The following is a 15079-nucleotide window of genomic DNA, read 5'->3' as shown; positions in this document are numbered from 1 at the left end:
TTGGTCTTTGTTCTCTACCTTCAGTCATCTCTGTGTCTGCCCTCTGATCGCTCTCCGGGTCTTCTATCTGGAAAGCACAGATTTGGAAGGCTACTTTCTGGTTGAGCTTAAAGGCCTTTTCAGGACTTAACACTGGCAGCTTGACTCCTCATGGCCATGCCAATTGGATGTCCTCTTGCCTTCCCCTTCCTCTTCTGAAATATCTCGGTCTTCAAACTTACTATGAGTATGTCCTTGCATGATTCCTTTCCTCTCTCCTTTTCTGGTTAGTCCCACCTCTCTCCTTGCTCATTTTGGGGGCTGTGCAATCCCAGATTTCCTGCCAAAGTACAACAGGAAAGAGGTGGAGATCACTTAAAAGCCCAGAGGTAGAAGGTCTTTGTATGAGGAAGCATTGCTCAAAGGTGGGTTAGGGCTTCTCAACCTCTTTTGCCATCTGCCTTTCTCTTTGGATCTGCTGACCTTAAGTCTCTGCTTAGCCTGCATATCCTGTACTCATAGAGCATCGAGACCTCCAGGAAAGACCAAGCCTGTGCTTGGGAAGGAAGGATCCAGGCTCCGAAGGGTTAACGCCAGGAGCCTTGATGGATGGAGAGGATTATTAGTTACTCTTTTAAAGAGCAGAGGAAGGGTTCCTCCCTGTCACTTACACTCTCCTTTCAGGTGATCTTCTTCACAGCAGTGGATAGGAAAAAAAAAGAGGAAAAAAGTTTCAAAATGATTTAGAAAGTCCTTGTAAATGCTTGTGTTTTCATTTAGCAGCATGGATTCAGGACAGCAACAGACCCTCAGAGGAAGCAACCAACTGGGAACTGAGTGAAAAAAAAAAGGAATCCTAGACTCTCAAACTATCTAGTTCTTTTTTTTTTTTTGGTGGGGGAGGTAGTAGGGGTGGAGGGGAGGATTAAATAAACTCTTTTGAGGGGAGGGCTCAGCTCTGGGCTTTCATGGATAAAACACTAAAGATCAGCTTCATGTGTGTGACCCAACTGTCCTGGAAGCTTTGGTTGGAGGAGGAAGAATCCAAACCTTAAGTTGTGCTCATAACTTCAGCTCAAGTAAGAAAAATGAGGTGGGGGGGTCACAGGGTGGGGACCAAATCTTAGATGGAAGAAGGGGAGGGCTTGGAGATGGATGCGGTGGGGATAAGGCGGAAGGGAACTGTGTCTTTAAGTCTGTCCTATGGTTATACATATTTTTTCTTCTATGAATGGGTTTTGCTGTAAATTATAGCTTTGCCCGTGGTCCCTTGGGTCAAAAGAAATAGTCTCTAAACAGAAAACAGCTCTGATTGGTGACTTTCCTTCTTCCCTCCCCAACCCCCTTCCTAATTGAAACCAAATGTGCAATATATTGGATGCTGGGATCCCTGGCGCTTTCCCAGGAATCCTCAGAATGTGAGGTTTCTCTCAAAGGCATCTTGCATCAGCCTGTGGATGTATGCCTACCACGGGGCTCCTCCACCGGCAAAGTGGAAAAAGAAGCGTTTCACAACAGATTCTTCTTTTCGGGTTGGGGGAACGCAGTGGATTATAGCTCTGTTTTCTTCCATCCAAAACTGTGCACTTCTGGATGAACGTAAGTTATGTGTTTTGATTTTTTTTCTTCCTTCATTTTTTTTTTTTTTCACTTTTCCGAAAATGAAAGCTCTATCCTTCTCCCGATGTCTCAGGAAAAGTTTGAAAAAGGAGGCAGAAGGGAGTTTCATTTCAAGTCAGGCCAGGAAGGGGAGGAAATGGGTCACCATAGGCTTGAGAAATCCAAGGTTTCACATTTGGGGAGGCTGGATTTATGTTATGGAGAGAAGAATAAAGCACTACTAACCAAAGAAGACTGAGGCAAAATAAACGAATCCATCGCAACTGCAGGATACAATAAACAGCGTCCGTAGAGTTGAAACTGTTGGCAGGCAAGACAGGCCGATCGCAGAGCTGATTTCAGAGATGGAGAAGCCTGAGCAGAGAGCTAAGTTTTCGGCACTTACTAGTGGTGTTGGAAGGTCCTGAGTTTGGGCGAGGACAGCTTTTAGTACTTCTGGTTTTTCAAGGGAGTCGCAGACTTAATGGTGAGAAGGACATCTTCGGGTAAGCAGTGGCTTCACCCTGAGGTTTGGGATGGCTGGGTGGGGGGCTAGCTGGTGTATTTTTCAGTTGGTGACGAGCTTCTTCTTCCCCAACTCGCTGGCCGGGGTGTCTTTCCCTTTGTTATCAAATGACTTGTGACTATTTGCAGTTGGGACCTCTGAGTCCTGGCTGAGGTTCAAGAGTCTCATCCAAGGGGAAAGAGGATTTTTCCAAGTGGCTGAAGCTCTTAGGCCAGCCATTTGAGGCGGGAGTTTGCACTGCTCAGGCCAGGAGGGGTTCAGCACCATTTTGCTGACTGCTCGCCTTCTGCGTCCTTTCCCTGGAGGAATGAGAGTCCGGTCTGTAAAGAGCCTTAGAGATCTTTCATGACCCCTCATTTCTCAAGCGGTGGAAGTGCCAGAGGGGGACTGACACACTCAGGGTCACACAGCAACATTAGTAGTGAAGCTGCAGATGAAATTGAAGCTCTCTTTCCTGCTAACCCAGGGCTCCCAGGGCTCTTTGCACTCCACACCTCCACATTCATGAGGCTGAGGCAGTTTAATTAACAAGTCACCACAAAGACATTAGTTATCCTCAAGAGAGGATGCCCAATAGTGGTTCATCAGCAAATGGTATTGGTGGTCACCTTTGGTTGTGTGTCAGTGTGTAAAAAAAAAAAGCGAGGTGCTTGTTCTACCCTAGACTCCATGCTCAGGCTCTCCATCCGTAATCTGTCTGAATCCTCACAGTTCCGGAGACATTATTCCTATTTTATGAATAAGGACCTTAAAACAGAGAAGTGGAGTGAGCTGCAAAAGGCAGTACAGCTAATAAGGTTGAAACTCATGAATATCTGACTCTAAACTCTGTGCTCTGACTCACTCTGTAATAGCACTCCCCTCCCCAACTCCATACACACATTTGATTACTTCCAAGTCAAACTCCACATTTCCCTCGGTGGGTGACTGGTGACTAGGGGGCGAAGATGTCAGACGAGGGGAGCTGTGCGGACCCTCTCTTAGAGGCCACTTCCACACTTGGATGGTTATCTCTCTGGATACTAGAAAGAGGTTGCAGGTGGGCAGCTCTGTGCATTACTTCTGGGTGTTTGGTATATATTTACCTTTATTCTGCAAAGAGCCTGGGATTTAGGTTCTGAAGACCCAAGTTCAAGCTCTGGCTCTCTCTTTTACTACTTGGCAAAGTTGCTCTTCCGTTCTGTACCTTGGCCTCTGTATGTATCATACGGGAATAAGAGCACTTCTTTTCTGTATTATTGTTTGAGGAGATATTGGACATGAATGCCGTCTGAAGGCTGTGAAGGGCTTCCCCATATGGTTCTTGTGACAATGGACGCTGGACACTGGGATGAAATGTGAGGCAGCGCCTGCTGATGCTGGCGGGAGGGCGGCTGCAATGGGGGAATTCTGTCTCAGTGCCCATCTCTTTTGAATGGAAGCAGTCCTTCCTTGCAGGGGATATCTCCGGACTTTCTGTCTGAAACTTTCCTCTGGTGCCTGGTCACACTACCTCACCCAGGGGCTCGGTGGGTGCTGAAGGACACCATGCTTCCTTTGCCTGGGTCTGAACCATCTCTGAACAAGGAAGGTCTGTTAGGATCAGTTCACATCTTTCTCCTCGAAGGAGATGGCTTTTCAGGAGCTTCATATCTGATTAAGGGTTGTTCCTTGACCCTGGATCTTCCTCGTGTTCCCTCATCTGTACCTGTGGTCAGAAGGGATACCTCTGGTCCTGGGAATGAAGGTGGGGGTGGGGGTGTGGAGGCCCAGCAGGTGCTGGGGCGGCTCTGCCTCTGCTTCTACTTAAGAGCTGTTTGCTTTATAAACACTCAAGTTAAGGGAAGTGTGGAAAGAATTCCCAGTTTCTCTTACTTAGAAACTACAAAATGTAACTCCAACAGTATCCATGTCTGTGACATATGCAAAAAAGTATATTTGTCTCTTTCCCTGGTTCCTGGGACAGAGCCTCTGAAACCCTTGCAGTTTCCTAAGTGATGAGAGTATTAGGAGCATCTTTTGTTCTAGTATTTGGCTTCTGACCCCTGTTCCTAGGGTAGAGCTCTTAAGTCCCTCAGAATTTTCTGGGTGATAGGACTATCTTTTTTTCTAATGAGGTGACTTTGGGTGGGCTCCTGGATGGAGGCTGGTGCCCAGGAAGACTTGGGCTTCTCAGCCCTACCTCCTGCCTTCCAGGAAGGGGAGTAGGGCTGGAGATGGAGTTAATGATTAATCATGCCCACGTGATGGAAATCCCCAAACGATCAAGTTTGGGGAGCTTCTGGGTTGGTGAACGCAGCCATGCATTGGAGGATGGTGCACCCCTGCCCCACAGGGACAGAAGCCGCTAGGCTCTCTTGCACTACTTATTTCTTTGGCTGGCTGTTTATCTGTGCTGTTCAGTTGCTTCAGTCATGCCCGACTCCTTGGACTGTAACCCACCAGGCTCATCTGTTCATAGGTATCTCCAGGCAAGAATACTGGAGTGGGTTGCTATGCCCTCCTCCAGGGGATTTTCCTAAGCCAGGGATTGAACCCTGGTCTCTTGCATTGCAGGTGGATTCTCTACCACTGAGCCACTGTGGAAGCCCCATTTAATCCATATCCTTTAATATATAATAAATAAATACCCATAAGTGTATGGGCTTCCCTGGTGGCTCAGATGGTAAAGAATCTGCCTGCAATGTGGGGACCTGGGTTCGATCCCTGGGTTGGGAAGAGCCCCTGGAGGAGGGAATGGCTACCCACTCCAGTATTCTGGCCTGGAGAATTCCGTGGTCGGAGGAGCCTAGCAGGTTACAGTCCATAGGGTCACAGACTTAGTGACTTTCACTTTACTTCACTTCACATCACACATAAGTATTTTCCTGACTTTTGTGAGCTGGTTTAGCAAATGATGGAATCTAAAAGGGGGTGGTGGAGGTGGGGGATGGGTTGTGGCAACCTGTGATTCGTAGTCAAGTTGGAAAGAAGTTGTAGGTAAGTTGGGGACCCTTGTAATCAGTGTCTCTCCTGGGGGGCCCTTTGTAGGTCTGAGCCCTTCACCTGTGGGGCCTGCACCAGCTCCAGGAAGTGAGTGTGTGAGTAGAGGAAAACAGTGAGCTTCTCCTAGACAATGTCTGAGCACAGAGTGGGAGTGTCGACCAGAGGAGTCTCCTCTCTTCTCTCTCCTCTAGTTTCTCTGTTAGCTCACTGCTTGCCTCCTTTCTTATACAGTCACTTCCCAGACATTAAGTCATATGAATTATCTATCACATGTAACAAATCTAGTCCAGATCATTTCATATCATTACGTTTTTTAAAGATCCATATTATTTATTTATTATTTTTGGCTGTGCCAGGCCTTCGTTGCTGTACCGGCTTTTCTCTAGTTGCGGTGATCAAAGGCTCCTCTCTAATTGCCGTGTGCAGGTTTTTCTCATTGTGGTGGCTTCTCTTGTTTGGGAGCAAGAGCTCTAGGGCACGTGGGCTCAGTAGTTATGGTTCCCGGGCTCTAGAGCACAGGCTCAACAGTTGTGGGACATGGGCTTAGATGCCCCGCAGCATGTGGGGTCCTCCTGGACCAGGGATCGAACCCATGTCTTCTGCATTGGCAGCTGGACTCTCCTCCACTGAACCACCAAGGAAGCTCATGATTACATTTTAATAGACACACTACAATATTAGAGTGCCTCCCACCCCTCTGTGTATTGATGCTACACCATTCTCCCCCACCAACAGGACTGTTACAAAGACTTCCTGAAATAATGTACATGAAACACTCTAAGCTTAGGATCTACTGCTCAACAAACACTGATTTCATGTCATTACTCCTGCTCCCGTTACCATTATGCATATATCAAATACACACGGGAGAAAGCTTTGTGAATTACTAAAGTATGCACTGTGAATTTTATAACAATTATCACTGTTAGATTTTGGAGGTGACTCTGATTAGGGTCTAAACCAAAGAGGTGAGAAGGTTGGGGATCTAGTCAGAATTTTACAGTGATTTGGCTAAAGGCATTATTTTAGACAATGAAGTGAGTGGATGTCATACCACCTTAAATTAGCATTAGCTCTCAGACTCTTCTTCCCAAGTTCCCTTATAAGAACTGCTTTCAGGCACGTCTCCCGGGCATCCAGAAAGCTAAAACCCCTCAAAAACCAACCTCCACAGACCTTCTGATATTGTGCACCAGCTGACATAAATGGTAACCTGCCCACAACACAGACACACTGGATTCTTTATGCCCCTTGCCCTGTTTGAAGTCGTGCAGTGTTTGAGTTGACTTTCTCCCAAAAATGACAACTCAGCCCAGATATGCGTCCAGCATCCCCAGGCCTCCCAGAACGTCTCTGAATTCAGCAACCGTCCACAATGTGGGCTGCTTACCACTATGTTAGGAATTTTGAGTGGACCTTAAGGATCAGTTAAGTAAGAGTAGCTGAAGGTGGAAATCAGCACTTTGAAGTGATTCCCATGTGAGTCTAACCTGAATCTCTGCTGATAAATCTCCAAGTCTGTCACCTCAGTAACTCCTCAACATGATGTGAGGACCTCCTTTATAGGACAGCCCCACCCTGGTGTGCTGTAAAGAATTTAGCGGCCAGTGCCTCCCTCCTCTGCTTGGCATGCCTCCTTCCTCTAGCTGACTGCTTTGAGCTGGGTCAAGACCACCTTAAAATGTCCACAATCTGCCTTTTCCCCTTACGTGGACCACTTGTCTAGGCCTTGAACTCTTTCTGTTGTGAAGTCAGACAGACCTGATTTCTACTCCCAGCTCAGTACTCACTGACCTTGTGACCCTGGGCAAGTTGCTTAAACTCTCTCAGTTTCCTAGATGGTAAAATAAGGCTGGTAATTCCCATCTAATAGGTATTACAGATGCCACTTGTGAGTATATAGCATAACATTTGGCACGTAGCTAATAAGTGATGCTGATGATGGTTGTTTTTATTATTAGTTTGGCACTGCTGCTTTGGCTTGTTCAGCTCAGTTATTTTCCCATATCCTCAGTCCAACAACATTCTTCCAGGCAACAACATTCACTGAGCAAAATCCCCTTCTACAGATAATACTTCTCAAAGTACTTTTGCAGTGGAAAGGACATGGGTTTAAGTTCTGGTTTTGCCACCACTTTTTAGCCATGTAAACTTGGGCAAAATATTTAACATCTTCAGTTCTCATTTTTCTTGTCTCATAGGTTTGTTATACAAAATACGTGCCATTAGATTTGCAAAGAGGCCGACATACAGCCTCATACACAGTAGATGCGGAGAAGGCAATGGCACCCCACTCCAGCACTCTTGCCTGGAAAATCCCATGGATGGAGGAGCCTGGTGGGCCGCAGTCCATGGGGTCGCTAAGAGTCGGACACGACTGAGCGACTTCACTTTCACTTTTCACTTTCATGCATTGGAGAAGGAAATGGCAACCCACTCCAGTGTTCTTGCCTGGAGAATCCCAGGGACGGGGGAGCCTGGTGGGCTGCGTCTCTGGGGTCGCATAGAATCAGACACGACTGAAGCGACTTAGCAGCAGCAGCAGCAGCACACAGTAGATGGTCCGAGTAAGGGAATGCTCACTTCTCTTACTTTTTCTGGTGGGCTCTTTAATACTCTGTCGTCTAAAAGCCCATCATGTATAAATCATGGAGATTGTTATCTTGGATAGATCTCTTTCATTTCACTTTGTGTGCTAAGCTGCTTCACTGTCTGACTCTTTGTGACCCCATGCATGGTAGCCCGCTAGGCTCCTCTGCCCATGGATTCTCCAGGCAAGAATACTGCAGTGGCCATGCCATGCCATGCCCTCCTCCAGGAGATCTTCCTGACCCAGGGATCGAACCAAATCTCTTATGTCTCCTGCATTGGCAGGCAGGTTCTTTACCGCTGGTGCCACCTCGGAAGCAGCCTGGATGTAATCTGTTGGAAACTTGTCCTCTTCGATTTGAAAAGACAACTGTCAGTTCATCTCCTTGTCCCCACTCCCTTATGCACCCTTACCTCACTTTCCCCCAACCTTTCCCTTAATGGTCAAAACAGACTTGTGCATAATTCTATCTTTACAGGGAATTAAGCACAAGAGTGGATTACTTGGCTAGGGGTCTATGCAACACCTGAAGGAAAAAAGAGTTGGCACCTTGGGACAGGTAGGCAAGGAGGGATAAAATATATTATATATTGGACAAATAATCCTATTATGATGGAAAGATTTAAAGGGCAGTGTAAAACAGTATGGGTCACAATTGCTAGTGCTACCATAACTAAATGCACTTAGGAAAGGGAGAGATGAGTTAACAAACGAGAAATCAAATTTTGTGCTTCTGGAGTAGCCATCCAGAAGCTCACTTGTCTCACCAAGGGCTCCAAGCTGGAGGGACCACTGGAGGGAAGACTGGCCTGGAATGATGTTCACCACATTTCTCCCTCCTGCTCCTAATGCCCAAGTCTTGTCCATTTTCCCCATCTGGCTACATTTCTCAGTGGTTTCTAACCTGCTTATCTCCCTGATTGCTGTGGGTTCTCTCAACAATTCAACTGTATTTTACTGGGTTTAATTCTATTTAGCAAGCTTTTATTGACTATTTCTGAGTATGCTGCTGCTACTGCTAAGTCATTTCAGTCATGTCTGACTCTGTGCGACCCCATGGACGGCACCCCACCAGGCTCCCCCGTCCCTGGGATTCTCCAGGCAAGAACACTAGAGTGGGTTGCCATTTCCTTCTCCAATGCATGAAAGTGAAAAGTGAAAGTGAAGTCGCTCAGTCGTGTCTGACTCTTAGCGACCCCATGGACTGTAGCCTACCAGGCTTCTCCATCCATGGGATTTTCCAGGCAAGAGTACTGGAGTGGGGTGCCATTGCCTTTTCCGATTTCTGAGTATAATGGAATGCAAAAGTAGGAAGTCAACGGATTCATTTTGATATTTGGCAAAACTAATACAGTTATGTAAAGTTTAAAAATAAAATTAAAAAAAAAAAAAAAAGAAACACCTGGAGTAACAGGAAAATTTGGCCTTGGAATAAGGAATGGAGCAGGGCAAAGACTAATAGAGTTTTGCCAAGAAAATGCACTGGTCATAGCAAACACCCTCTTCCAACAGCACAAGAGAAGACTCTACACATGGACAGCACCAGATGGTCAACACCGAAATCAGATTGATTATATTCTTTGCAGCCAAAGATGGAGAAGCTCCTTACAGTCAAGAAAAACAAGACCAGGAGCTGACTGTGGCTCAGATTATCAACTCCTTATTACAAAATTCAGACTTAAATTGAAGAAAGTAGGGAAAACCACTAGACCATTCAGGTATGACCTAAATCAAATCCCTTATGATTATACAGTGGAAGTGAGAAATAGATTTAAGGGCCTAGATCTGATAGATAGAGTGCCTGATGAACTATGGAATGAGGTTCGTGACATTGTACAGGAGACAGGGATCAAGACCATCCCCATGGAAAAGAAATGCAAAAAAGCAAAATGGCTGTCTGGGGAGGCCTTACAAATAGCTGTGAAAAGAAGAGAAGCATAAGCAAAGGAGAAAAGGAAAGATATAAGCATCTGAATGCAGAGTTCCAAAAAATAGCAAGAAGAGATAAGAAAGCCTTCCTCAGCGATCAATTGCAAAGAAATAGAGGAAAACAACAGAATGGGAAAGACTAGAGATCTCTTCAAGAAAATCAGAGATTCCAAGGGGACATTTCATGCAAAGATGGGCTCAATAAAGGACAGAAATGGTATGGACCTAACAGAAGTAGAAGATATTAAGAAGAGGTGGCAAGAATATACAGAAGAACTGTACAAAAAAGATCTTCATGACCCAGATAATCATGATGGTGTGATCACTGACCTAGAGCCAGACATCCTGGAAGGTGAAGTCAAGTGGGCCTTAGTAAGCATCACTATGAACAAAGCTAGTGGAGGTGATGGAATTCCAGCTGAGCTATTTCAAATCCTGAAAGATGATGCTGTGAAAGTGCTGCACTCAATATGCCAGCACATTTGGAAAACTCAGCAGTGGCCACAGGACTGGAAAAGGTCCGTTTTCATTCCAATCCCAAAGAAAGGCAATGCCAAAGAATGCTCAAACTACCGCACAATTGCACTCATCTCACATGCTAGTAAAGAAATGCTCAAAATTCTCCAAGCCAGGCTTCAGCAATATGTGAACCATGAACTTCCTGATGTTCAAGCTGGTTTTAGAAAAGGCAGAGGAACCAGAGATCAAATTGCCAATATCTGCTGGATCATGGAAAAAGCAAGAGAGTTCCAGAAAAACATCTATTTCTGCTTTATTGACTATGCCAAAGCCTTTGACTGTGTGGATCACAATAAACTGTGGGAAATTCTGAAAGAGATGGGAATACCAGACCACCTGACCTGCCTCTTGAGAAATTTGTATGCAGGTCAGGAAGCAACAGTTAGAACTGGACATGGAACAATAGACTGGTTCCAAATAGGAAAAGAATTACATCAAGGCTGTATATTGTCACCCTGCTTATTTAACTTATATGCAGAGTACATCATGAGAAACGCTGGACTGGAAGAAACACAAGCTGGAATCAAGATTGCTGGGAGAAATATCAATAACCTCAGATATGCAGATGACACCACCCTTATGGCTGAAAGTGAAGAGGAACTAAAATGCCTCTTAATGAAGGTCAAAGAGGAGAGTGAAAAAGTTGGCTTAAAGCTCAACATTCAGAAAATGAAGATTATGGCATCTGGTCTCATCACTTCATGGGAAATAGATGGGGAAACAGTGGAAACAGTGTCAGACTTTATTTTTCTGGGCTCCAAAATCACTGCAGATGGTGACTGCAGCCATGAAATTAAAAGACGCTTACTCCTTGGAAGGAAAGTTATGACCAACCTAGATAGCATATTCAAAAGCAGAGACATTGCTTTGCCAACAAAGGTCTGTCTAGTCAAGGCTATGGTATTTCCAGTGGTCATGTATGGATGTGAGAGTTGGACTGTGAAGAAAGCTGAGCACCAAGGAATTGATGCTTTTGAACTGTGGTGTTGGAGAAGACTCTTGAGAGTCCCTTGGACTGCAAGGAGATCCAACCAGTCCATTCTGAAGGAGATCAGCCCTGGGACTTCTTTGGAAGGAATGATGCTAAAGCTGAAACTCCAGTACTTTGGCCACCTCATGTGAAGAGTTAACTCATTGGAAAAGACTCTGATGCTGGGAGGGATTGGGGGCAGGAGGAGAAGGGGCCTACAGAGGATGAGATGGCTGGATGACCTCACTGACTCAATGGACGTGAGTCCGAGTGAACTCCAGGAGTTGGTGATGGACAGGGAGGCCTTGTGTGCTGTGGTTCATGGGGTTGCAAAGAGTCGGACACAACTGAGTGACTGAACTGAACTGAATATAAGACACTCTACTTATCATTTTCTAATAACAATAGCTTAACAGAGGAACCAAGATGTCCAGATGCCTGTCCAAGGATAGTCACTAAAAAAACAAATGCCTAATGGCTAAAGTGATGGTCTCTCTAAACTTTCTGCATCTCTTTAATTTTATTTGTGTGCATTTGGACATGTTATGGTTGATACTGTGTTATTCAGATATGATTTGGTTGAAAATAATTCTCTTCTTATTTTGGTTTTCTTATTTTTTGCTTTCTATTGTGAATAGAACAACCACTTATTTCCAAGTTCTGTAATTCTCCAAGCAACAGAGGTCCCAGAATTTGGCAGATTGTCTACTTATTAACTGGGGCTTCCCTGGTGGCCCAGAAGGTAAAGCGTCTGCCCGCCATGCGGGAGACCCAGGTTCGATCCCTGGGTCAGGAAGATCCCGTGGAGAAGGAAATGGCAATCCACTCCAGTATTCTTGCCTGGAGAATCCCGTGGACAGAGGAACCTGGTGGGCTACAGTCCATGCAGTCGCAGAGAGTCGGACACGACTGAAATGACTGAGCATGCACACTACTTGTTAGCTGGACTCTCATCTTGGTCTCTAAGGACTGAGAAAAGTTAGGTTTGAGCCAGCCCAAGTATCCCTGAGGCCTGGAAGAGCAATGAAAAGTCAGAGAGATTCTAAGAGGGTTTTAGACTTACTTCGAAGCTCCTGGGTTCAGCTGGGCTTCTCCTGGAGATCAGCATTGTCTTTAATGTATTCAATCACTCAACTGTCTGTGGCTTGTGTTTTGTGCTAATGAGACCTTCCAAAAATGTTTGAGGAGAGTGTCTGGGACCTACTGCTCAAACATGTTGCTGTGTACTCCATGGCGGGGTATAACCGGGAGGGCTTCTGAAGAATAGAACCTTGTGTGCCAAAGGTAGTGAGGCAAATATGTAGTAAGTTTTGATCTTAGCACCATCATTTTCTAGGTTTTTTTTAACCTTAAGGCTTTTAAATTCAGTGTTCCTCAGTTTCCTCATCTATTTTCCTCATGTGTCTTTATCCCCTTCTTTTAGGTTCAGAGAAGATACTGTGTAGGAACTTTGTAAGCAGGAAAGCACTATGCCTATGGAGATGGTTGGTCCAAATGCCTTTTGAACACTGTTCATAGTAGCAAATCCAGCAAAATTTACTGTGTGCAAGATTGTCTTGGAAGGCCCTACGGGAGCTGTACCAACAAAAGGCCTTGCAGGACTGTAATTTTCCAGAGGCATATGAAGTTTAGAGGAGTGGTGAAGTTTACAAAGGCTGCTGGGTTTGGTTCTTTAGGATGTACTCTCTTGGGGAACAAGTTGACCTAAAGAAGAGAGCAGTGGGAGTTAAAGTTACTCAGGAGTACTGTGGCTGACTCATGTTGGTATATGGCAACCAACACATATATAATGTTGGTATAAACCAACACAAGATTGTAAAGCAATTATCCTTCAAATAAATAAATAAATAAAATATTACTTAAGAATAGCTAAATATTCCTCAGTCAGATGTAGTTCTACTTTTAGAATGCATACACTAGATAGATTTTTAAAATTGAGATAAAATGTTAAAATAATATCAAAGGAAATTATAAATAGATCCTAATCCGAGTAAAAATCCCAGTAAGTTATTTTGTGACTATCACAAAACTGATTCTAAAATTTATAAGGAGAGGCAAAAGATCCAGACTAATCAGCACAATATTCAGTTCAGTTCAGTTCAGTCGCTCAGTTGTGTCCAACTCTTTGCAACCCCATGAATCGCAGCATGCCAGGCTTCCCTGTCCATCACCAACTCCTGGAGTTCACTCAGACTCACGTCCATCAAGTTGGTGATGCCATCCAGCCATCTCATCCTCTGTCGTCCCCTTCTCCTCCTGGAGAAGAACAAAGTCAGAGGACTGATGTTACCCGATTTTAAGACTTTACTATAGAGTTACAGGAATTAAGACAGTGTGGTATTGCTGAAAAAAAAAAAAGATAAATAGATCAATAGAATAGACTAGAGAGCTTAGAAATAAATTCACGTAAATATAGCCAACTGTTTTTTGGGCAGTACAATGGAGAAAGATCGTCTTTTCACCAAATGGTGCTGGAATAATTGAACATGCAAAAGAAAACCCCAAAACCAAAACAAATCTAGACTCACACCTTCTGTCCTTCACAAGAATGAACTAAAAATAGATCATGAACCTAAATATGAAATGAGAAACCGGAAAACTATAACATAACATAGGAGAAAACCTAGGTGACGTTGGGTATGGTGATGACGTTTCAACACCAAAGGTACAATCCTTGAAAGAAAAAATTGATACAGTGGACTTCATTAGAATGAAAATTTTTTGCTCTGTGAAAGCTAGTATCAAGACAATGAGACTATAAGACATGGATTGGGAGAAAATATTTGCGAAAGACATATCCAATAGAGGACAGTTACCTAAAATGTATAAGGGACTCTTCAAATTCAACAATAAGAAAATGAGCAAAAGAAATGAACAGACAGCTCAGCAAAGAAGATGGTGAGAAGATATACAGAGGGCAAAAGATATACAGAAGATATATATACAGAAGATATATGTACAGAAGATACACAGATGGCAAAAAGTGTTAGTCACTCAGTCATGTCCAACTCTTTGCGACCCCATGGACTGTAGCCTGCCAGGCTCTTCTGTCCATAGGATTTTCCAGGCAAGAATACTGGAGAGGGTTGCCACTCCTTTCTCCAGGGGATCATCCCCATCCAGGGACTGAACCCAGGTCTCCAGCATTGTGGGCAGATTCTTTACCACCTGAGCCACCAGGGAAGCCCACAGATCGCAGTGAAAGTGATAGTTGCTCAGTCGTGTTGCTGAGTCCAACTCTTTGCGACCCCATGCTATATAATCCATTGGATTCTCCAGGCAAGAATACTGGAGTGGGTAGCCGTTCCCTTCTCCAGGGGATTTTCCCAACCCAGGGATCGAACCCACGTCTTCTGCGTTGCAGGAGGATTCTTTACCAGCGAAGCCACAGTAGGCGTGAAACAATGCTTAGCATTGTATGTTATCAGGAAACTTCAAATTAAGACAACAATGAATTATCATTTCAACAATGAATTATCATTACAGTACCTGTTAGAATGGCCAAAATCCAGAGTACTGATAGCACCCCATACTGGTGCTGAAGAAAGCAGTGATAACTTTTATTCATTGCTGCTGGAAATACAAAATTGCACAGCCACTTTGGCAGTTTTTCACAGAAATCAACATATTCATATGAGTGACCCAGAAATTATGCTCCTTGGTATTTACCCAAACAAATTGAGAACTTATGTTTACACAGAAACCTAAATACAGATGATTATGGCAACTTTACTCATAACTTGAAAACATGGAAGAAAGCAGGTCATGGAGAAATGGTGTAAGCACTGAGACTGCTATCAGAAGAGCTGGGTTCAGATCCTGCTTCTTTTAGTTGTGAAAATTGAAGGCAGTAAAGTCTTCATGAGCACAAATGTGGAGTAATATGTAAGCTGACATCTGAATACTTTGTGTGAGTGTGAAGTGAAAGTCGCTCAGTCGTGTCTGACTCTTTGCGACCCCATGGACTGTATGGTCCATGGAGTTCTCTAGCCCAGAATACTGG

General features: G+C 44.5%; 1 protein-coding gene across 2 annotated transcripts in view; it reads left to right on the top strand.

The window, feature by feature from the left end:
- The first annotated feature begins 1384 nt into the window (after positions 1-1384).
- Positions 1385-15079, top strand: part of DDR2 (discoidin domain receptor tyrosine kinase 2) — a 186136-nt gene continuing 172441 nt past the window's right edge. For both annotated transcript variants that reach the window (XM_025287459.3, XM_025287456.3), the window contains exon 1: positions 1385-1578. The gene's annotated coding sequence lies outside the window, so the exon portion shown is untranslated. The remainder of the gene's footprint in view (positions 1579-15079) is intronic.

This window comes from Bubalus bubalis, chromosome 6, assembly GCF_019923935.1.
Source record: "Bubalus bubalis isolate 160015118507 breed Murrah chromosome 6, NDDB_SH_1, whole genome shotgun sequence".
NCBI lineage: Eukaryota > Metazoa > Chordata > Mammalia > Artiodactyla > Bovidae > Bubalus > Bubalus bubalis.
This window is presented reverse-complemented; position numbering and strand designations above follow the sequence as displayed.